Source organism: Cupressus sempervirens, chromosome 6, assembly GCF_028749045.1.
Source record: "Cupressus sempervirens isolate cs-2001-9-10 chromosome 6, ASM2874904v1, whole genome shotgun sequence".
In the NCBI taxonomy this organism is placed as follows: Eukaryota; Viridiplantae; Streptophyta; class Pinopsida; order Cupressales; family Cupressaceae; genus Cupressus; species Cupressus sempervirens.
In genome coordinates, this window is record NC_143123.1 from 514,599,672 (window position 1) to 514,625,665 (window position 25,994).

Here is a 25,994-nt window from a genome sequence, read left to right on the forward strand (position 1 = left end):
CCTGATCTTCCTTAAGTTTTGGATTAGGGTTTCGTGTCATTGTTTCATCATTACTCACATCATCAAGATGAGCTCCTCTCCTCTAGTGTTTCTCCACAATACCTAATTATGTTGTAATATATCTCAACATGTCCATAATAGTAATGCCAAAATTTCCTCTACCTAACACTATCTTGACAAATAGGTTCTTACAAGATTGTAACCCTCTAGAATCTATAGGTCAAATATGTAGATCAACCACTCTATAACCAAATCCAACTTAAGGTTCTACATGATCCAATCTCCTCAAGGACAAACCTCAAGATCTGATACCACTTGAAACAAGGATGGTATTGAATAGCTAGGGCCAGAGGCACACCTTGCTAAGTAAACACAATAGAAGAAAATAATACAAGACAACACCAAGGAGAGAAGGAATCACAAACTTTATTGATTCATCAAATTATCAGCATAGATTCCTAATGATAAGGCCTTCTAGGTTATTACAAACAAGATCTATAAAATTCCATACTTAGAACTTTCACAAGTCCTTAATTCAGACTTCCATCTCTTCAACTTCACTATCCCATCAAGACTCTCTAATTAATTATCCTTACTACCTAAACTAGCCTAAACACCCTTATTTATACTTTCCAAAATCTCTTACAGAAAATTCTAGATCTTTACATAATAAAAGGATGACCTTTAAATAGTTTACACATATCCCAAGACAAGACCCTTACATTAAATACACAATACAAATTAAATACACAAGTAGACTCATACTAGGAACCAATTATAGAAAAAATCATTCAAAGAAGGAACACATCAGAAAACATCAAGTTCACTTGACACATGAAGGAATACTTGGCCAACATTGGACAACTCAACTCATATAGAAATACCTAGCCAACATTGGACAATTCAATGCATATAGGAACTTGGCAACCACTGACAAAATGAACAAAGTGAGTAGGATTAAAATGTAACCTAGGATGCTCTTGCATTAGGTTTATGTCTCCTTCATCTTTTTTTTACACTAATATATCTTTCATTTGTGATTTGGTTGAAAAGTATAAAGTGTATAAATATAGCACACAAGTAATTCACCCACCCAATTGTATTGTGTGGATTTTTATTCCTAAGAGTTAATAAACTAATTAGTGGGGTGATTATCCCAATCTAACACTTTAAATTTAGGAAAGGAGTTTTCTCTTCTAAAGCCTCACAAAATATGTCCAATTTCATCTTTATCTAAGATAATTTTACATCTTTCACTCCAATTGTATCTTTGAAAAATTGCATGCTCTAAAGGTCTTCTTGGTAAGGAAAATTAATTCCTTTGACCTTAGATTATAAGATATTTTCCCTCAAGAGCTATTAAATATATCTAAAATAATTGAAAAATAGTAGGTGCTAGTAGAAACACTATTAAATGGACCTAATAAGGTAAATTATTCAGAATTACTCCCATTAACATATACAAATACCCTATCATCATTAATCAAAGCCTTTACTAGTCAGAAAAATAGCCTAGGAAACTTGAGGATCTCCATCATTATAACTATAAATATTCATTTTATGTTTCCATATACTTTTGGAAAATATAGAAACATAATAGATACAATTTTCTTAGACTCCTTTGCCCTTTCATAATCTCTCAACTTGTAAAAAAAATATTCATAATATAACTTCCTTTCACAATTTTTTTTAGAAGGATTGACCACTTTAGGGAGAAATTTATCCAATCTCATTTCCAAAACATTAGCTAATATATTGTAAGACACATCTAGTAATGTAATAGACCTATATGTTTTACTATGTGATTTGTCTCTATATTTAGATACAAGATTTATAAGATCACCTTTGATCTTGGCTCCTGGGGAGCCCTTTTAAATAGTTTATTTATATACCATAAACAAGTCCTCCATGATAAATTCCACATTAATTTTGTAAAATTCAACTAGAAGACTACCAAAAACTAGAACGTTATCATTATTTAGGGAAAATATATCTTTTTAAAATTGCTCAATAATGCTTTCCTTATTAAGCATATCAGAGTCCTCCCTATTGATTTTTTAAGGGATAACATTGATAATATTCTCTTTGTCTCTTTTCTTTCCCCACTTATCATTTTCCATTGAGAAAAATATACTAGAAAATTGCACAAAATATTTTAGAATATTTTCATGGTTGATGATATTCTTATCTCCTTCCCAAATACAATAAATTATTTCTTTAGCTTCCTTATTCTTAAGGATTTGAAAAAGAAACTATATCACTTATCACCATGTTTAAACCAATTCATTCTTTCCCTTGTCTTGATGCCTCAAACTTTGATGCTCTAAATCCTTCTTAGGGAATCTTTGGCCTAAATGAGGACCCTTTAGCCCCTAAGTTAGAGGGGTCATTCTATATGCATTCTTCAACCATTTCAATCCTACTATGTATCAAAACTTCCACATGCCTAATATCTTTGGAATTCCTACTAGCCATGCCGTTTAGAAAAAGATTCTTTAATTTTTCAAATTTAATTTTTTTCATATGTTGAAATTGTAATAATGAATACAACTTTCATTATATCTTTGTCATAAATTAATATAGTGTTTAGAGAAATGTCTCTAATTTTCATTAGGACAAAAAGAGGGGAGTTGTAGCGAGGGATTGCATCTTGAAAGGAGTAATGATAAAAGAGGATATAAGATATGACCTTCCTACTATATATATTATTATCCTTTTTAACTTGAAGGGCATCCTTGTTGACATAAATTCTATCTTGTCTTCTAAAAATTCTTCTAGCTCCCCACTAGTAGTTACATCATGTAAGCCATATATATTGGAAACCAATATTTTTCTCAACTAATCCAAATGCATTATCTTTTTCCTTATCTTGGGGGATCTAAATATACCATGTTTAAATATCCCTTTAATATTAAAGCAATGTCTTCCAACTAAGAAATCCAACATCTAACTTCAAATATCTCTTTGAGGTTATTAGATGCATAAAAATAATAGATGTAATTATCCTCCTATTTATATTTTAAAAAACACCACAAGACTCTTTTGTAAGGTGAGAATTCCCACCTAGAGACAAATTTAGTGTACTTGTAACTAACCAAGACAATTTATCCTCCCTTTCCTTTATTATACATTTAGTAGAAAGTTATTTTTCTTGCTCTCTATGCATTTTAAATCAATTTTCAATAAAAAATCAAAAGGTTTAGTCTCTTGAAGGAGGGTATCTAGATTATAGTGCTTTATTAGAAATATCTTAATGATATACTTCATATGTGGGACTATAGTCCCCTAACATTCCCATAAATTCAATCTAATTCCATGAAAATTAAAGGTGTAGAATCCATAGGTTCTCTTAATTATTTATAGCATTTGGATAAAAACCTTTTAAATGTCCTTCTCTTTTCCATGTTACCAATAGATCCACCAGATCCACCCCTTTTGTTCTTGAATTAAATCATATTTATTGAACCTATTGGGTGGTACTATCTCTTTGACCCCTATTTTCTTTTCTTTTTATAGAGTGAAAATTCTCTTTATCTTTCTTTGTTCCAAACTCCATAGATTCATCAATTAACTATGTACTAGGTTTAATTATGAATGGTACAATTTCCCAATTGACATCCTTACATTCTTTAGGGATGCTTCTTTAAAAATAATCCATCTTGAGTTTAACATTAAACTAACCATTTTCTCCACCTTTGGTGATAAGATCACAACATTGAATAGTAAGGTCTATTTCTTCAGTAGCCTCCTAGTTGTGGCTAGTGGGGAGAGAAGAATAAAGCTCTATATTATATTATCACATTTCTAAAATCAATTGGTTTAAGATCCTTGTTGGTTTCATTAGGGGTCCAATACACCCATTTGTTCAAACACCAAGTCAATTCCATGTTGAACATATTACATTTTGGAACTACCCTCACTACGAGTTTGATCAAGACTATTATTAATGCCATTATTGTTTTATATGATCCTTATCTCATCCTAGTATTCTATTAAACCTTGGTTATATTTATAATAGGAATTATTAATCAATTCACCATTTTAACTAATCAAAAAGCTTATTTGAGGTTCAACTATTTTATTGATATCAACAATGTGATTTAATTTTTCTAGATTAATTTTTTGCACATTTAGTTCATTGTGTTTAAGGGGGGTAAACTAAGGCCCAATCTCTTGAATCTTGATATTACAATAATTGGGGAGGGGGGGTGGAGAGGGGAATAAGTCCAATATTAGGACATACAAATTTCTTATTAGCCTCATGAAGGGTATAAAGATCTTTAATGATGGAGACATTATTATCATCCACATATACCTTTGGAATAATTAGTTGACATACACACAAGGAGAGCATATGTTGTGTTATCCTTAGGCTTTAGAGGAAGCAATATGGGTAATTGGTATTTTCCTTGTCTTTAGGGTTAGGGTTACCCTTCAAAGAGGGTTTAGTATAATTATTGCTATTCCTTAGTAGGGGGAATTGTTTACTTATATGTACTTCTTTTCTATACAAGAAACATGCATTTATACTACCCAAAAATTAAATGAGACACACAATGATATCTTTTTCTAATTTAATGTGTATGTCTTTTGGTAGATTAAGTCTTGGTTTGATTATAAAAAAAAATATTGTGGACATGTGAAACAATAGGGAGGGGGATTCATCTTTCCTCAACATATCTTTGACTAGTTCTATGCTTTTAGGGGATCTACTTCCACAAGAATGGGGGAATATTATGCACTTTTACCTATTGAAAGAAAAATCTTCCATGATTTTTGGCCTCTAGTATCACACCCAACCAAGGGACACATAAGGACAAGTCTAAAAGTTACTAATTTTAGTGATTAAAAAAAAATTGGTTGCATAGTTTTCTTGACATTTATTTCAAAAGTCCTAACAGGGTCCCTAACATTTTTTTCTTAAACTACAACAACTAGTTTCATACGTCTAATCACTTAATTGTACAAACTATCCAAGTGACTAAAAATGAATATGAAATTTATCATCTTAGTCATTTACATTTTAATTCTAGTTCTACTTGTCAATTAAAAATTTGAATTTATAAAGAAATCATTTCTTAAATAAACAAAGACTTCTTTCCTTCTTTTCATATTGAGTCTACATAGTTTAAATCAAAAGAGACATGAAATCATAAAGAGTAAGTTTCTGATATGTAAACGATTTTTTGTTTCTCTTACATCAATAAATAATTTCAGCACAAAAGATAATTTCATTAATTACAACATTAAGATTACATAAAAACATTTCCCTTGAATTATTTCCTAAACTAACCCTGTTAAATACATTTCCTTTTTATTAGATATACATAAATATAATAAATTTACATTTCCTTTACATTAGATTGAAATAATGAAGAGAAATATTCATCTTCATCCTATCTTGAATTGAAATACAAATAGTACCTCAAAATTATTCGCCAACCAACCATGTAAACCATTAATGATCACTCTCTTGAGCTAGGAGATAAGACCATGATCCACACAGGTTACAAGGTAATCTTGGATTAGGGTTCATCCTTACCAAAACGTTAAATACCCAAGGTGAGACATACATAAACATCCATAGATAACCAAGTGATAGTAAGGGATTATAATGCTACTAGGTGAGTATCATCTCACATTTAATGTTCAGATCAACCTCTTGAACTATTGGCATCCTCCTTCTCCCACACCTTTTATAGGATGACATATAGTCATAGTACTTCAACAAGATAAGTGTTGCCCAAAAATCTCTTATCTTGATTAATGTGGTAATCTCAAACCCCCATGACCCATTCATTCAATTAATGTTTCCACTTATAATTAAAATCACATGTAGAGGTGATGTACTTAGGGTCCTAGTCTCTACTACATAGGACCCCTTAGGGTACTACTTTTGGGTCCTAGTACATATAGTGATCCACTTACCTAGGAAATCTAAAGTTATACTCCACAATATTCCACAAAGAAGATTAAAAATGAACTTAGGAAGGTGATACATCCATGGGTTTACCCAATGTCTTAACCCTTCCATCTAGTATATTCAAGACACATTTAGGATTATGTTACAAAAAAAAGTACAATAAAATACTTCAAGATGTGGAATGAAACACAAAATTATATAGGTAGCTCATTAAGGATCCACACTTGTAAATTATCCCTTAACCTACCATCCATGTAATCAACATATGAAGACACAAAAATATGTCACAACATCTCAAGTATCTAAATCCTAAGAGCGTCTAGAGACCCGAAGGACTTTTAAGGTTCACACGATAACTAGACAAGACGCCTAAGGGTTCAACATTAGAAAGGTTTGATCTCAAAGAGAAAAATAAATAAATTATAATTTTAATGTTAAGTTACCAACAAATAGTGATTATTATCTTTTCCTCCTTAATTTATTCACATAAAAACTACTAATCAATGTAATCTTACTAAATTATGTATTAGCTCTTTTAGCTATGGCTAACTTATAAATGAAACAAATTAACATTTCATCCTAATATAAATCCCAAATTAACTCATTCTCTATATCCTAACTTACTAATTAATATTTTTATATGATAATGCTACTTTTTTTTAACAATAATGATTAAAAGAAAATATATTAATTTACTAAATAAGTTGTTAAGATTCTCATTTTTAACATATTAAATAAAATAATTTATAACATTGAAAGTGGAGAACATTTAATTTTAAGTTTTAAACTAACTTATATTAATGTTTGAACATATTAAATTTTATTTTAAAAATAAAACAACTTTAATTTATATTGAGTTTATTACTTCTGAAATTTTATTTTATTTATTTATAAATAGAATCATTATGGATATCTTTATTTAATTTCTTTTTACTTTAAAAATAGAGATATTTACTATAACCTCTATTTATTTTTTAATTTTATTTTAAAAGTAGAAGTATTTACTATTACTTCCATTTAATTTAATTTTACTTTAAAACTAGAGATACTTTCTATTACCTCTATTTAATTTCTTTTTAATATAAAGGTAGAGATATTTACTATTACCTTTATTTAATTTCTTTTTTACTTTAATGTAGAGATATTTACTATTACCTCTATTTAATTTAGTTTTAGTTTAAAAGTGGAGATGTTTACTATTACCTCTATTTAATTTCTTTTAACTATAAAGTAGAGATATTTACTATTACCTTCATTTAATTCCTTTTTAAAAAAAATTAGAGATATTTACTCTTATCTTTATTTAATTTATTTATATTTTAAAAGCACACATATCTACTACTACTATTTAACTTTTTTAAACATTATTTAGTAGATCTTTTTAGTTTAAAAATAGAGACATTTACTATTTTCATTTTTCATTTTGGTTTTTAAATCTTTCTTTCTATCATTTGCACACATAACATAAATTTTATACAAACACTATAGACATAAGCATTTTTATAAAAATGGTACTAAGCTTTTAAGACAATATAAAATATCATTGAGGTAACATAAATCTAATCTAAAAGGATGAAGTCCTACTTATTTGGGCTTAAAGAAGAGATAAAACTAGAGTCAACTCCTGTCTAACCATCCAAGACCAAAACTAAGAGGCATGCCTACTCCATTCTCCTTTCTTTGTTTAGATGATAACAAAAGATTCTCAAATTTTATCTTCTAACTACCTAAATCATGAGTTCCCTAGAAGATTCTATTTATAATTGTTAAATAGTTGAAGGAATTGTTCAATTGTGCAACCATATAGTTGATTTAATAAATATTTATATTTATTAAATCAACTAATCCATCTTTATTATTATTATTTTAGTCTAATTAATTGAGTTTTTTCTTCTTATTATTAATTCATCAAAGCCTAAGTTTTGAGAACTTTAAATAAGCCAATGGTCAACAACCTCTCTTAGCACCTTCTAGGTAATAGGTTCAATGTGGAAGAAGGAAGTGATGATTTATGGCTCCAGGGTAGGGGATCCTTGGCCTTCACAAAGAGATCCTTTTGGATTAGGTGGAACTCTATTCTCATGTGTCTTTGATGCTAGGGAAATATTTCTATGGTCCTAAGGTTAGACGTGTGGTAAAGTTCATTAATTAAGGACACATATAATCAATGTACCTTTCAAATATCATCATCGATGGGTTATTTAAGATCCTTAAAGGGACTAATAATCACTTTGTTTGATAATCACAAATTTTCTTTGCAAGTAAAAGTTTTCATTTGGCTTGTCGCCCCACCTATAAGCATTCATTCTACAAGCTTATGAGGGCGTTATTTTTAGGGCTAGGCTAATTTTGGTACATGTGTAGACAAGGATAAGTCCTAACATTGTGACACTTCCCATTTTAGTGCTATAAATTGGTGTTTTCTCCCTTTTGCATTTTATTTTGTTTTTAAGTTGTGTCTTTTTGGCTTTTGCATGGTTTGTTCCTTTTCTTTTCTCTCTCTTTGTGGTCATCTTTCTTTCCTTCTTCTCTGACATGTTTTGTTCTTTGTGGTCATGCAACTCCTTTTTCAATCAAGATGACACATGGTTTCTTATTATTCTAGTTATTTTTTATTAGGCAAAGCCACTTTAGCTACACCCTCTAAGTTTTGGAGAAATGTCTTGTGTTCTTTAGAAAATGAGTTAGTGATGTAGGAGCATCTTGGGTTGCCTTGCTATGCTACTCATCTTTGTGCATTCTGTTAGATATTGCTAAGTCATAGTTGGTACTAAATGTATTGCTTGAGCATAGTGATTGTTGAGTACATTAGTGGCTGAGCCCCCTATGATGGTCGAGTTCCTATTTTGGCAAGTTATTTTGTTGTTGAGTAAGGTTTGTTGATGCTTGGTTCCTTCTTTGACTAAGTTTTTTTGAGATTGGTTCCTAATATGAACCAACTTGTTAATTTAATTTGAGTTATGAATTTAATGTAAGGATCATGCATTGGGATGTATATAAACTATTATAAGGTCAACCTTCTCTTCTGTAAAGATCTATATTCTTCTGAAAGCCATTTTTAGTAAGTAGAAGTAAAAAGTCTAGTTTAGGATTAGAGAGAAGGAAATAAAAGATCAAATAGAAGAGTCATAGAAGCTAGCAAGCGAGAGTCTCAATATCTAATTGCAATCCTATCATGTTGGATGCATTTTGATGTATCTTGTATTGGTTATAACTTGGAAGGCCTCACAATAGGGAATATTCCTAGATAATTTGATGGATTAATAATGATATTCATTATTCCTTCTCTCCTTAGTTTTGTTCTTTGTTATTTTCTTCCACTATGTTTACTTTGCACGGTGTTTGGATAGTTAGTTGCACCTTTGTCCCTAATTTTCCAACCATACTTACATTAGCTAGGTAGTCTAGATTTTAGACACACATGGGGGTATTTAAAATTAATAGTACAAATACCACCTCCCTATAAGAGGGTATGTCCAATTTTGCCTGTTTTCTTTTCCTTTCATTTGGTCTAGTGGTGCAAGTTTCACTTATTGTTTTCTTGGGTACTTTCCTTTCCCAAAATTGGTTTTCATCGCCTAGGTTCCCTATGGTACCCTCTTTTGGTCCTAGTTTTTACATGAGGTAGGATCTCACTAGTTGAGTTTTATTTTTCTTGGCTAAGGGATCACATGAATTCCTTCATGTGTGTCTAGGTGATGTTTTTTTTCTTTGAAAGATAGAGAGTACAGGTATGTTATCACTTTTACATGTACATGTGCAACCAAAGTCTTAGTAGAATGAGTGGTGGTTTGTTAGCATGGCACTAGTGATTTTATGACATTTTAGGGTGACTACAAGTGGTGGTTCTCCACTTTTTCTTGTCTACTTGGATGCAACATCCCTCATTGGGAAAAGTTTCTTGCATCATTCACAATAAGTTTGATAGTAATCAAATTTAAATGGTTGTCACATCAAAATTACCTATGTGTCATTTGAGTGAATGTTAAATAGTGGCATTGTTAATTGCTAAGGAAAAATCAATGCCATAAGTCAGGTCACTAGAAATCTTGTAAAGGTGACATATTTTTGGGTTTCCTGAAGAGAGAAAGTAATGTGGTGATATGTTTGAAACTATCTATTTTTGTACTCGTGAGGTTTGAAATTGTAGATTCTGAAGATTTTAGGATTTCACCCTCACTACTAGCAAGAGATAGTTTTTATGCTTCTAAGGTATGGCTTATGGTTTCCATTCTTTTTCCTTTTATCAAATTCTAATATACTTGTTTAGGATTTTGGGTTTTATGTCCTTTCCCCATGTTGCAATTTTTACCTTTATAAGGATGGGAAGACATAAGATCTCAAAATCCCTAAAATATTGAGTCTAGTAAAAGAAGTATTTTGAAAAGTGGATCATGATATTAATGAGTATCTACTCTCTATAAGTCCTAATGTGCACTTTCTTTCCAATGATTTTTTTCGGGTATCATGGTTGGACAAATACTAATGTTAATTCTAAAAGATGGAGGCCACCTAACAAAAAGGGCATCTCAAGGCAAAGATGGGAAGCCAATTCCTCAATGGTTCTAGGCCAGTTGGGCCTCAAGATCCAAACCATTGAAGGATTAGCTATTAACACAAGAGGCAAGGTTTCCAAAGAAGGGAAACTCTAGAAGAAAAAAGTTAACAAATGGAAGGATTCTTGCATGTTCCTCACTTTGTGAGAGTGGGGTGGAAGTGTTTATCTTCTGGGCTTGATTAGGCCTTCTCTTCCTTGTACAACCATTTTGGTGTCGTGATATGGGAGAGTTATTAATGAGGAATCCACTGCAAGAGATATTTTTTTCATGTAGGGATCCTTTTGATTGGCTTCATTACCTTCTTAGAAGAAGCTTTACTTGCTTTCAGAGGCACCACAATTCTATTGAGTGTAGAAATTAGGTCCATGATTCTCTCTTCCTCATGACTTGGTCAAGTAAGCTTGCATAACATGGTGGTTAAAATTCAACATTCTATGTCTAAGTTTCTTGGAACTCAAGTCCTTATTATATATGAGTGGGTGTTTTGGGTTACTTCTAAATCTAGACATTCATAACCATTGTTGGCTGGTAGACTTGTTTGTGATGCAATGAGTAGTTGATGATGGAAGATAAAGAATTACTTTTTGTCAACTAAAGAATTTTCTCTTTGATAAATCCCCTTCCTCATTCCCCACTTCTTTCCATCATCCTTTCATAGACTTTCAAGTAAAATTTCCTCTTTTGCATCTATTTTTGTGTGAAGATGGTAGTAGTTTTGTAGGTTTCACAAACAAAGGTGGTAGGTGACTTATTGAGGTTAAGAAGTTAGTTTTCCACCTAAAGTTGTAGATAATTACCTATAAATAAGAAGAATGTTGATTGTTCTAGGGTTAGTAAAATTAATGATTTTTTTAATCTCTAAGCCTTGTTGCCTATTAGTGTCCAACACTTAGTCATTTTCTAGGCAACATTGGTCGGTCATCATTGTGACCAAACAACCTAATGAAGGCCGAGTTACATAGAATTGTTTATATTTTTATTACATGAAAATAAAGTCTATAGTTGCTAAGAAACCTAGTATAGGTTGAGTTACAATATATTCCAAGTAAAGGTAAGGAAGCTAAGAAAAGTAGAGATATTTTATGCCAAATGATTTAGTAATTGAGGAGCATATAGAAGGTGGGGGACAACATGAATAGATTACTTATGATCAAGCATCATGATATTCAAGTGTCAAGTGAACCAATTTTGGCATATGTGCTTGTAACGACACAAACACTTTTGTAAAGCATTTTGGCTAACTTCTATGCAATATTCATGGGTTGTAGAGATAGTTAAGGAGATAATTACACTTTTTTTTAGAGGACATGAATCCCTACGAAGGAAAAGTAACCAATCATAAAATTGGAAGGACTAAGCGGCAAAAGGGAAACCTCTAGATCATTGATCATGATCTAGAACCTTCTCTAGTTGTCTATTTAAGAAGAATTCAAACCCTCAATCTGAGATAATGCAATGAAATAAGATTATGAATGTGTGAGAAGGTTAATTATAGAGTGAAGGAGGGCTAAGTTTGATCATTAGAGATAGAGATCAAAAAGTACAATGTAGCAGTGAAGGGAAGAATAGAGAAACTCAAATAAGGAGAACAATTAAGACAAGGAAAGATAAGATCTGTAATATAGCATAAAGTGCTAACTGAAGGATGAAGTACTGAGACATTCTGACTAGTGTATAGAGTGGTCATAATTGTAGGATTTGAGAAAAAGCGCATAAAAAATTCATGAAGCCCAAGAAAACCTGCATGCAAAAAACCTGTCATGGAGAAGAAAAAGACAAGAAGAGGCAAGGGTTTCATCTGGAAAATTTAGACAAAGAAGAAAAATATTATTCAACAGATTCTTGATAATGAAAAATACAAAGAGATCAATCCTTATAAAAGGAGATCGAAACCCAAAAAGGGTAACCTAAAGCCTAAAAAAGCTAGGTTACAGAATATAATTAATAAAATATTAATTTTATGCACTTAAAAGATAGCTTAAGAAAACTAGAGTAATAGGTAACTTATTTAATTAAATCAAAGTGATTTAATTAATAAGTGAAAACAACTAATTACTCTAACACCCCCCCTTAAGGGAAGCTTAGGAGGTAAGCTAACCTAACACAGCTATGAAAGCAAAGAGATGGGTCTCGAAAAAAAGGCCTAATTAGGTACCCAATCACAAAAAAATCTCTATAAAGAGGAGAAATAGAGAAAACCACATGGGAAAAACCCTACTCCAAAAAGAGATAGCAAAGAATGTTCCAGAAGAAGGAACAAAGAGAGATCATGAAGAGAACAACTAAAGCACAAGAAGCCGCAAAAATTTGTCAAAAATGCTGGTTTGTAGAACCGCCATGGAAATAGAAGGCACAAACCGAGTGTGTCTATATGGTAGATGATCCATCTCACCAAAATGCATAGGTAACTAGCCACTGCAATTACCTAGTATGTAGGATTGGGTACTAAATACATAGCTCACACTAACAAACCATCAACCAAGGAAGCATAGAACAACAATATAACCCCCCCTTAAGGTAGGTGAGGTGACAGGTAGCTAAAAAGGTGGGCCAAAAAAATCTCCTACAACACAAGAACTAGACACATTGAGAGTGAGGTACAGACACCCATAAAGGCATGTGTCATTGACACTACATGAGGAAAAAGAGAAAGAGGGCCTATAAGTAGTAAACAACTATCCCCCCATGGCACTTTATAAAATAGTGCAAGTACAATGAATCACAATGATGAAAAGGATCCCAAAATGCAAGAGTGGTACTTTATCTCAGTGTGTTGCATAAAGATGCTTACAATGAATATCAACAATGATCAAAAAAGGCATATGACTGATACAATAGAAGGTAGAGCCCAAAATAAAGCATCTGAACCAACAAAATTGAACCCGAAACTTGAAACAAGCAAGATATCCACCAGAATGCTAAAATGAAAAAGACTAAAGAGGATGTGCCTAGAATAGAATATGAAACAACAACCAACATCACTAGAAAGATCGTAGAAAGAGCTTTCCAGTGATATAAAGAAGTCCAAAATTAGAGAATGATGCTCAAGATATGCCTCTTGGAGTGCAAAATAGAACATCTGGCTTTGACTACCAAAACAAGCAACCAAACTACATAAAAAACCAAAAACACCTATACCAACATCTTTTTCTTGGAACCATCTTTTCAACACATTTTTTGGATCGAAAAAATACATTTGTATGCTCAAGTTATGGCGAGAAAACCTTCGGAATGCAAGAAAAAATTATTTTTTTAATAAAAATAAAAATAATAAAATAAAAAACAAAACCACCCCCCCAACCACCTACAGAGCAGCAGCTAGGTGAGGCTATGGTGGTGCCTTGGTGGAGACGCTGGGCAGGTTGCCAGTGGTTACTACACGACGCCGCTAGCAGTTAGTTAACAGTTACAGCCGAAAAATGTCGCAAATATTATTTTTTAACAATTTTTTTGAAATTTCTACCTCAATCTATGTGCTAGGGGTTGTACAGCCCTATTGGGCTAAAAAAATTTGCATCTCGGGGCAACTTTGTCCAAATCAGAAAAAATTGATATCAAAATAGGGGTTTTGACACCTTCTGAATCCATCTGTGAGGTCTGTTTGGCCTCAAACTGCTCCAAAAATTTAGTGACCCCCCTATTTTCTTAGAAAAAGCTCAAAAAAACACCAGATCTGATCTGCCAAACCCTTGTTATCCCTTTTTCTTGAAACATTGAACAAGCTACAATAGATCTAGCTATGGTACCATGTAGGATTTGAGCAAAAGCGCATAACAAATCCATGAAGCCCAAGAAAACCTAGATGTAGAAAACCTATCACAAAGAAGAAAAAGACAAGAAGAGGCAAGGGTTTGATCTAAAAAACTCAGATGAAGAAGAAAAATATTATTCAACAGATTCTTGATAATGAAAAATACAAAGAGATTAATATTTATAAAAGGAGATCGAAACCTGAAAAGGGTAACCTAAAGCCTAAAAAAGCTAGGTTGCACAATATAATTAATAAAATATTAATTATATGCACCTACAAGATAGCTTAAGCAAACTAGAGTAATAGGTAACTTATTTAATTAAATCAAAGTGATTTAATTAATAAGTGAAAACAACTAATTACTCTAACAATAATAGACCTAGGTAAATCCCCTAACATAGTGCTTATTTCATTATATGTTTTAATCAAGCTAGATTTATTAGTCTTGTACAAATTTTAATAGAGCAGACCCCTCAAAGGGTAGGTCATCAGAAGTGACCAAAATTGTAGCCATAATAGGTGAACTTTATTGCTATAGTAGTGAAGATTTATGGGTGTCATCCCCACCTAGTTTTACCTTCAACTTGGAGGGTTTTTAGGCAACCAAATCTTTGTGTTATGTGTTTACATTTACTTTTTCATGTTGATGGATGTGATGTATAGTTAGATCTATTTAGATTTCATCATTACAAGGTATATGATCTAAGATATGAGATGTATTACAAGTGAATGTAGTTAATCTATTAAATTTTTTAAGGATAAAAGTTTTGTAGATCCTAATTCACCCCCCTCTCAATATCTCACTTCCTAATAAGACTTCCAACAATTAGTATCAAATATTAGTTCTTTTAGAAGAAGTCTAACAACTTCAAAGTTGAGATCTTGGAGATGGAGTATTACAAATTAGGAAAGACTATTGAGAATCAGATGATTGACATCCAAATCATATTGGAGCAACTTGAAACAACCAGAGAGGAGTTAAGGAAATACTTAAAGAAAACAAAAGATAGGGACATTGAACAAAATTATATACTCTACCAAGAAGTAGAAACCAAAGGACTATTTGAAAGTGGGAATTCCTGTGAAAGTGATGCATCAATAGGAGACAAGTTGGAGAAGAAGTTAATGGATTGAAGAGAGAACATGAAATTCGATCACTAAGACTATGTAAAGTGACTAGACAAAAAAGTAAAACTAAATAAGAAAAAGACATTGTTGAAGAAGACAAGAGACAAATGGCTACTACACTTGAAGAACAACCATTTGATGTGCAAAATCTTACAAACAATTAGTTAGACATGATGAATCACTTTCTACTTGCTAATCAAGAGCTGAACAAAAAGGACATAGAGATTAAAAATACGAGATCACAAAGTGGCCAACTAAGGAATGAGTTAAGATTTGAGAAGGAACTATTAGAAAGGATAAACAAACCAAGTGAAGCTATAAGATACTTTGAAGAACTGATGAGATCAACAATTTCATCTAGTGACACCTTTGGACTAGGATATATTAGGCACTCTTCATATACTAAAGAAAGACAATCATCAAAAAGTGGAGAGAAAACAAATGTAAAATTAAAAGGCAACCCTACATGCTGTCATTGTGGAAAACTTGGACACACAACAAACATTTATAAAAGAAAGATTGGTAAGAAAAATCCTAAGGCTAATTTTACTAGTAACTATTCTAATTGCAAGAAACAAGGGCACCAAGCACATGCATGTAGGTCAAAGGAAAGTGATACATCTATTGCACTAAGATTTGAAGGTCATTGCTACAACTATCACAAATATGGGAATAGAGATCAATAATATAAATCCAAGGCAAAATCTAGTTGGACATCTAAGAAGAAAGAACATGCACCTAAGCAAGGTATTCCTATAATTGGGATTATAACACATGGTATAATTGTCATTATTGTGGAGAATATAGCTGCATTTCATAAAATTCCATTAAGAAACAATTCATAGGAAATGATAAGAAATGGAAATGTAAGCTTAGTTTGTTTTAGTTGTCACAAGGTTAGACATGATAGGTCAGAACTACATGAATTGAGCACAACCACCAAGTAATGAACACATCAAATAAAAAGGAAATGTTGATATAGAACATAGAAAGAAAGAGATGAATCAAACTTGGAGAAAGAAAGTAGATGCTAGAATTAGTGGATCAAGTGAAGCTGATATCACCCAATCCAATGGATTAGTTGATTACACTAATTCCAACTAAGTAAAGAAGGTATGTAAGGAACTGTTAACTTTAAGGACAAGTCATTTACTATTTCCTAACAAGAGATATGATTAAAATTCCATATTTGCATGAATTAAGATGCACTAGGATAGATCTAATAAAATAATATAGCAAAAAAATTTATATGCATAATAGATACTGAGTATCAATGTTATTGTCTATAGCAACGGAGTAATTCCATATAAGCTGATCATTCATATAGAATCAAGTTGATATGTTGACTAAGTTAAGCATGTAAAGGTAATGAAGAACAAGTAACATAAGGAGCGTAGTGTGAACAAAATGTTATGTGAAGGGCGAGACAATTGCAATGCACCTAATAGAGTACAACATATTTAATGTAGACCTAATTCAATAGATTCAAGGTATATATCAAATTTTTGAAGTTCATTTTCATTTACCAAGTGATTTAGTGCACCCAGGTGATTCAAAGGTGATTTTGGTGAAAGTGTGAGAAAATCTTAGCATGCCATTGACAAAATTGTAGAATAAAGTAAGACTTGAAATGCCAAGCTTAGTTATTTTCAAAGTTGTTGAATATAAGCTTCAAAACCCTATTTTCAAAATGATATCTTCCATGACTACATCAGGAAAAGATACTTGTTGAAGGAAAGAAACACACAAATTATGAGGAATAATCATTGTCCTCCACCAAAATTTAAGGCATACCTTGACATTGTAATGACTTGGGACACATTAGGTGACCTATCATCAATTCCACCTAGAGTTTTGATGGTTCATGATGTTTGATCATGTTACATGTGTAAGGTTGGAGAGATTAGAGATTATGAGTTGAAAGCTTCTTATGGTAAACCATGTGATAATGGAATCCTAAGAGAGGAAAACAAGATTGTTTCCAAGAAAGGGCTTACTTGTGTTGTAGCATTCCCAAAGGTATTTAAAGTAGAATGGATAAATATTGTACCAAGCTGAGTACATGAAATGAAATTATGGTTAGAAGGTGGAACAATGAAGATTAACAAAGTGATAATACCTTGAGTTAAAAGTTATCCAACACTGGATAGGGTAAAGATAATGATATGTGCAATAGAGGACATCATTAAAGATCAGATGAAGGATGAGTAGAATGACTGTGGAATGCCAATTAATGGAATTGAGGATCCTATTGTTGAATTTGGAGTGTGCATCATTGAACATAAGATATATCAGTTGAAATGACTAAATAATATTCCCTACATCATAATTAACCTAGGTCATGAAATTGTGAAGAAAGACCATAGCTATGACTTGGCTGAGCCACAACTACAACAACTACCTACAAATCTTGGAGAAATTAGGAAAGCCAAGAACATATCTTTTAAGTTTGGATCTTTGTTAGTTTTTATATTTTTCTATGTACAAAATTCATTTCCTACTATTGGCACCATCGTAAGAATTAGAACCAAACATGTAACCAAGAAAATTAATAATTTCATTGAACAATTTGGTGATTTTTTTTTGTTTTTTGGAAAAAATGGCAAAGCCATTATATTTTATTAACAATATTTTTATTTGCACTACTTCAAAAGTCTCCTAAGGGAAAGAAATAGGAAGAAAACCCTCAATGGTAGCCATCGTAGAAAATATACAAAGAAAGCAATACATTGTATGTATACCAGAAGGAAGAAAAATTGGGTAAAAGTTTTGAGACCATAATGGATGGTTAGTTTGAGGAGTTTAAGGGTAAGATGAAGAAAATAATGAGAATCCCATAATTAGTGGTAGATCACTACTATGCATATATTTATTTCATGGTGGATACAGATTTCACTTATGCATAGGTAGTGTTACCAAGAGTTGCATGGTTGAGACCTATGCAATATGAAGTAAATGTTGACAAAGTCACTGTAGCAACAACTACACTATTATATGAAGAAATTGACAAGAATGTTGAGCCCTTTAGCAATTATGAGTCAGCTAATATTAAATGATGATGCAAACTAAAGTTCCCAAGATAGACAAGAAAAGGGAAAAAAAAGATAGTTGATCTTGAGGGAAAATTTTGGTGAAGGACCCCTCCACATAACAAAAGGCAAGGGTGAAGAAGAGAAATATAAAGAAGAAGAAGATGAGGAGTAGTCATAGGGTAAATAGCTAGTTTTTTCCAAGCCCAAGGCAAAAAAGTAGAAAAAGATTTTAATTATTGATCCAAAAGTGAAGAGGGATCTAAAGAAGAGTATGAAGAAAACTATTACCCCTCCTAGACCTAAGCTGAAGAGAAGAATAATCACAAGATCCAAAGAAGCACATCCCCCAACTTCTAAAAAAAAGAAAAGTCCAACAAAGAGAAAATAGACCACAAAAGGGACCAAGAAGAGTCCACAAAAGAGGCCAAGAAGGAAGTTAGTTGTCACACCTGATCAGGAGGAGGATGAAGGAGAGAAAATAGAGTCTAATGACTTGAGAAAGTTTCAAATTTTACCTAGATGACCTCCTATGACAATTGACCAGACATGTGAAACAATCAAGAACTTAGCTGGCATAACATGTTTTATATATTTTAAATATGATTCTTTGAAAAAGGAAGACCAGGTTGAGAAGGCCATGCTAGATACAATGGAAAAATTTAAACATACACCTGTAGAATTAGGTAAAGGTATCCTTGAAGATTTATACAATAAATTAGATACAAAATGGAAGTGGTCATTATCCATTGAAAGGAAAATAAGATAAATTGTTATCACATAGGACCCTCAATCCCTCCCTTTGGACTAGTGTGGTCTCTAGCTAACCTCTTTGGTGGCACCCTTACTAATAGTTCAAGCTTTTGGTGTAGTGGTAGTCGATCTGTATTAACAAACTAGTGACTCTATTGGGGAGGGCTTCAAATCCCACTAGTGCTCTTTACTTGCCTTTTGGTCACCTGTCTCCCATGTTGACCTCTTAGCATAGGGGGCTAAACTATTATCATGTGGGACCCTTAACCACTCCCTTCGAGGTCATGCAATCTCTAGCTAACTTCTCTAGTGGAAACCTCACTAATAGTTCAAGCTTTTGGTGTAGTGGTAACCTATTTGTGTTAATAGAAACCACATTGTCCCAAACAATGCCTAACTTAGGGAAGACACATATGTCTATTGCCTTAAGAGATTTTGCTAAAACATTTGTGCCAAATTTAAGGGCATACAATTTTTTAATAATAAAGTAGAGGATGTAGTACAACAGAGCACTTTGGTATTTAAGAAAGCATTTGAATTATTACTTCAATCAGCAACAGAGGACAAAGAAGAAGAAGGTAGATATGCTATTGAGCTTGAAATTCAAGATGACTATGATGAGCATGAAGATCAAATACAAAATAATGTAGAGGGGAGTGAACAACAAGATGTGTCACTATATAGGATATTCTTGATTCCTCACCTCTAAATCAAACTATCTTAACTAAGGAAGATTTGAAGAATATAGAAACAAACACCTTAGACACCTCTCTCCCATGCACCAATCTAGTTTTACTATAAATTCAAGATTATCCATAGATTGATAGTACATCAACTAATGATTATCAAGTTACATTTGTCATAGTTATTGATTTGGATATGAGTACCAACTAGTAGGGTAAAAAAATTATTGTACTCAAATATCCACCACACTCATGTAACTAGAGAGGAAGAAAAAGAGAAAGATAAAGAAGGTTAATCTACTCAAGATGCCTAAGGACCTCATGTTAAGGGAGATAAGGAAGCTAAAACATCTAAGATGGAAGTGACCAAGAAGCCTAAGGAGAAAGAGGCTATCCAAGCCCTCATTCAACTATTGAGTTCTATGTTGGTACAAACTGATGCACCCAATGTTATACTTTCTCAATAGGTTACACCTACCCAATAGTGGAATATGTCTATCAAACAACAAACTCCAAGATTGAGTTGCAAAACTACACATTTGTAAATATCATTTTTGAGTGTCAGCAACCCATGGTCTCAAATAATGGAGAATAGTATTGAGTCATCAGAGACTCCAATAAGTTTAGATGAGGTCATTACACTGCCCAAATATGACCCTAATAATATGAAACTAGAAAAAATGTATATTTCTACAAGTATTGTTGAGTTATAAGACTAAGCAAGAACAATTTAGAAGGGAGTTTAAGTAGAAACATGTACTCCATGATATAAAATAATTTTTTGTAGATGCATTTGATATTCATGTTGTGAACGAATAACAACCAATTTTAGAACAATAAGTTCACATAGTTGATAAGGTAAATAATGAGGATATAGAGAATCAATGTTCAATTGATCAATTACAAGTAGATTTGAAGGCAAGTGCACATTCTTTAAGTAGGAACACATGTTTAGGCTCTCATTCATTTAATAAATTGATATTTGGTCAAGGAAGGTTAGTCAAGTTGATGGATAAAGATAGTAGCATAAGAACCAAATTCATTTCTATTCAAAACATGTTGCTACCTCATATGGAGGTAATGTAGAAGGAACTATAAGTTGCAATAGACTTATTCAAGAGAGATCCACATCTCTCTACTATATCTAGTTTAGTAGATCTAGTTTCCCAACAAGAAATCCAAATTTAGGTACTAGAATTAGAGAAATCAAGATGGAATAATAGATTAGAGGAAATTTTACTAAATCACAATTATTTTGGGATAAGTACCACTTGACCCTTACAACCCCAAGCCATAAGTCTCAAAACAAGGAGGAATATGTTATTCATGACACATTAAAAGGGGAAATTAGAATCATAATTAGATATTACACCACAAGGGGAACCAAATATATGAAATGAAATATAAGATATAACAGATCACAAATATGAAGTGGCATTTACATATATTGTAAATAGTGAAGTCAAGTCTTTTGCAAGACTAAATCATAGTCTAAGGGGGAGTGCAATTCTTGTTATTTTGTAATTTTGAATGGATTTCTGAGTCATGACAAAGTGTTTTTGCCACTAATGTCAAATGGGGAGATTGTTGATCTCTAAGCCTTGTTGCCTATTAGTGTCCAACACTTAGTCATTTTCTAGGCAACATTGGTTGATAATCACTATGACCAAGCCATCTAATGAAGATCGAGTTACATGGACTTGTTTATATTTTCATTACATGTCGAGAAAGTCTAAGGTTTCCAAGCACCCTAGTATAGACCGAGTTACAATATATGCCAAGTAAAGGTAAGGAAAATTAACAAAGCATAGATAGTTTATGCCAAGTAAGTCAATAACTACTAAGCATATAGAAGTTGAGGGACATCATGAATATCAGTTATGATTGAGTATCGAGATATTCAAGTGTTGAGTGGACAATTTTTGGCATATGTATTAAAATGACACAAACACTTATGTAAAACATTTTGGCCAACTTCTATGTGATATTTATGGATTGTAGAGGTATTTAAGGAGATAATAATGCATTTTTTTAGAGGACATCAATCTCGAGGAAGATAGAGTAACCAATCAAAAAGTTAGAAGGACTAAGTAGCAAAAGGAAGAACTTTGGATCATTGATCATGATCTATAATCTTCTGTAGTTGTCTATTAAAGAAGGGTTTAAAACCTAAATTAGAGAGAATAAAATAAAATAAGATTGTGAATGTGCTAGAAGGTTAAGGGTAGAGTGAATGAAGGCCAATTTTGATAACCAAAGATAGAGATCAAATAGTGCAACCTAGCAGTGAAGGGGAAAATAGAGAAAATTAGATAAGGAAGGAGAAGATCCATAATCTAGCATAAAATGCTAACTAAAGGATCATGTATTGATACATTCTAACCAGTGTATCAAGGAAAATCTCTTTATAGAGTGGTCCTAATAGACCTAAATAAATCTCCTAATAGAGTGCTTACTTCACTGTAAGTTTGAATCATTTAATCAAGGTAGACTTATCAGTCTTGTAAAGATTTTAATAGAGTAGACCCCTCATGGAGTATATCATCAAAAGTGATCAAAATTATAGGTCTAATAGGTGAAATTTATTTCTATAGTAGTGAATATTTGTGGGTGTCATCCCCACCCCACTTTTACCTTCACCTTGGAGGGTTCCTAGGTAACCAAATATTTGTGTTGTGTGTTTGCATTTAATTTTCATGTTGATGGATGTGATGCATAGTTAGATCTATTTTCAATTTCATGATTACATGGTGATCTAAGATATGATATGGATTAGGAGTGAATACAATTAATTCTTTATTTCATTTCAAGGATAAAAGTTTTGTAGATCCTGACTTAGCCCCTCTCTCCTTATCACACTTCCAATAAGAATTCCAATAGATTTTTTCTTCCATTTCATTGTAACACCATCATTATGAATGAAAGTAGTATCACCTTTTCTCTTTTTTGTTATAGTTTGGCTTCCCTAAAGCATTGCTTCACCCAATGCTTGCTACTATTTATAAGCTTCTATTAGAAAAGAGGAATCTTGAAGTGGTTGCTATGGGATTCCTTTATATTTGAAAGTAGTGAGATCTTTCTATTTTTTTTTTACTGTTACCTTCCTTGGCTTGGCAAAAATTAAATTATCTTGTATATTTGGTACCATTTCATTTGCAACACTTATTTATGTTATATTTATTGATTGAGCATATATTTAAGTTATCCTACCATCGAAGTATGTATTGTTAATAATGGTGCAAAAGTAGACTATAGGTAGATTAAATTCTAACCCCATAGGTTGTTTATTTTCTATTATTTTCTTTCTATAACCCCCTAGTTTTGTCCTATTCATCCAACTAAATTTAGGTGATCCATTTCAAAAACTATATACATAAAGAATTGCCAAAATCTTTGCTCACCTTATTATAAATATAGTCACCTCCTTATTGAACTTTGTCTACTCCTTGCATGATTGTGACCCAACATACAAGGGCTTAGGCATTGAGAGTTTCTCTCTTTTCTCTTTCAAGTAACATTGGCCAAAAATTCTAGTCTAATAACAATTGGTACTCTATTCAGTGCACAAAACATAATTATATGCATAGATAAATGATGCTAGAAGGAGGGCACTTTTGAGCCTTCATGCAATTTGGTTTTGGATTTTGGTTTTTTATTTGAGGACCCTGATTTACATTTACTTGAATGATTTTTAAGTGAGTATCATAATCCCCAAACCTTGCATTGACTAGAATATTTTTTTTGACTTACCTTTGGTAGTTGCAATCATCCATTGTGTCCACAAAGTTTTCTAGAACTTAGACTCATAGTCCAAAATAAGAAAAAAAAATAGAAGGAAAGTAAGGGAAAGGCTTCCAATCCCCAAACTACTACCACTACTAAGAGTTTAATTGCATCCCAACTACCAATAGGGGCAATGGTTTCCCCATAGTAGCTTGAATTTCTCAAAGGATAATTGTCACCCTTAGCAAATTTTCCTACAATGCATAATATGTCATCACATCCTAACAAACATTTCCCAAAATGTGAGAACTTGGGTCCTTGAACAATGGAAGAACATGTCCAAGAATTCAAGGATGCTCTAGTAAAAAAAATGTAGAACACAAAGATTTTTTTTTCCACTTGTTCCCAATGACCCCCAACCTCGACTAGCTGAACTATATCTTAATCTTCCCACTAATTCTATTAGTGGGTGGGTCAATGTGGAGAAAAAATTTCCCCCAAAATTTTAGTCCAAAAATGATCCAAGTTTGTGTCATCGTTAGTTTATTGGAATATGAAAGGAACCCAACAAACCTTTGCCAATATTCAACAATAAATTCCAATGTGCTCTCAAATGGTATTCAGATACTTTTTCTCCCATGCTAGAAGTAGACTTGAGAATGTACTTGGATGTTATAGCATGAGTTGTGTCAAATTTCATCATATGGATCATTTTCAAAGAGGACAGAGAAACCTTGGCCAAATTTTACACCTTAGACTTGGAGGTCTCTTCCCAACTTATAAATTGTATGTTTGATGTTCGACAAAGTATTCCATGTTAGCCTTAGTCTAGAGTAGCTCCTCACTAGCTTGTTATAACACAATAACTATGGTAGGATTAGAAGCCTATCCCACCTCTCATTATACTTATGCACCACAAGAGACCTCTACCCCAAGTCCATAATATTCTCATTAGACTCAAAAAACAAAACTGGAGGTACCTAAGGCTTCAATTTCTACTTTGGCACCTTAGGTCATACCATTATACGAAGTCCTTATTTTTTTTATCAACTGACCCAAGTGGGAAAAAAACCTATTGTCCCCATTTATTTTGTGGGAATGTAATTGTAGCCTTCATAATCACCTAATCAAGTTACATGTCTTGTGACTAAAATAGAAGCCTTCCAAAGAATTATCACTAGTATGGCTAATGACATGAGCTAGCTTAAGATAGGTAAGAGTGCAAAAAAAAACCAACAATTTTCTTCTTCATAGTAGGAGAATATCTTCTCATGACAAAGAGGCCCTTCCCACTCTAGTCTCTATGACACCAATAATGAAAATTATGACCAAAATGTAGTAAACCTTCAATGGAATAACTCACCAAACAATGGGGGAGTTCCCCCAAGTCAGCCATATAACCAAGAAAGTGAAAGCCCTAGTCACACCACCCTTATGGTATAATTTTATCCCTTGACCAACTAGTTTCAATTACATGATGTTAGAATTTATTTATAGGCCACTTGTGCCACCATGGAGAAAGTGATTTAGATTTTCCACTCAAACTTGTAGTCACGATATGATAAGACACCACTAGGTGCTTCAATAGAACCTTCCAACTCTTCATTTGTTTCTATAACTATTTTTTATGGGAAATATGAGAAAAAGGATAAGGATCTCATTACCCAATGATTCTTTGATGAACCCATCCCTTCGTATGAGGCTAATGCTTTCACTAATTTATGGCCTCCTTACAACATAATGAACCAATTCAATAAAGGCCCCTTTATAACATTAGTCTCACCTAAGAACCTCCATACCTCCTAACCCTTATGCCAACATGAATCTACTTCCTCCAATAGGACTAACCCAATAGCCTCACAATTCTACAATGAAGGGCTCTAGTCCCTCCAAAGTGAAATTTGATAACTGATAGGTGATAGAGAGTACCAAAACTAACATGTCTCTAATGAATGTCTTGCTAAGATTCCCCAAGTAGCAGAAGGCCTTCATATAAAAACTTGAACTACCTAAAATGTGACCTTCAAATATACCAATGCATCCATTTTTTAGGGAAATAGTAAGATCCCACCTTCTTGTTCAACCTAAGAATCTATGGCAAGAACTTGTACAACTTCTTGGTGGATTTTGGAGCTCCAAGTAATGTCATGCCCCTGTCCATATGCAAGAAACTCGGATTGGTCCCCATGCCATCCAAAGGTGCTATGGTGCAACTTGAAAAGACCACCATCAAGATGGTGGGTGAGCTAAAAATATTCAAATCTAGATTGTCCAAGAACCTTGAGTGTCTAGTGGCATTGACATCTAATTGGTGGACATCTCTAAAACCTAAAAGATGCTATTAAGTTGTTATTGGTCCAAGGCCTTGATTTGGTAAATCTCTATAGAATTTTCAAACCTATGGATTCCTTAGAGATGAGAAGACAATTAAATTAAAGTTGATAT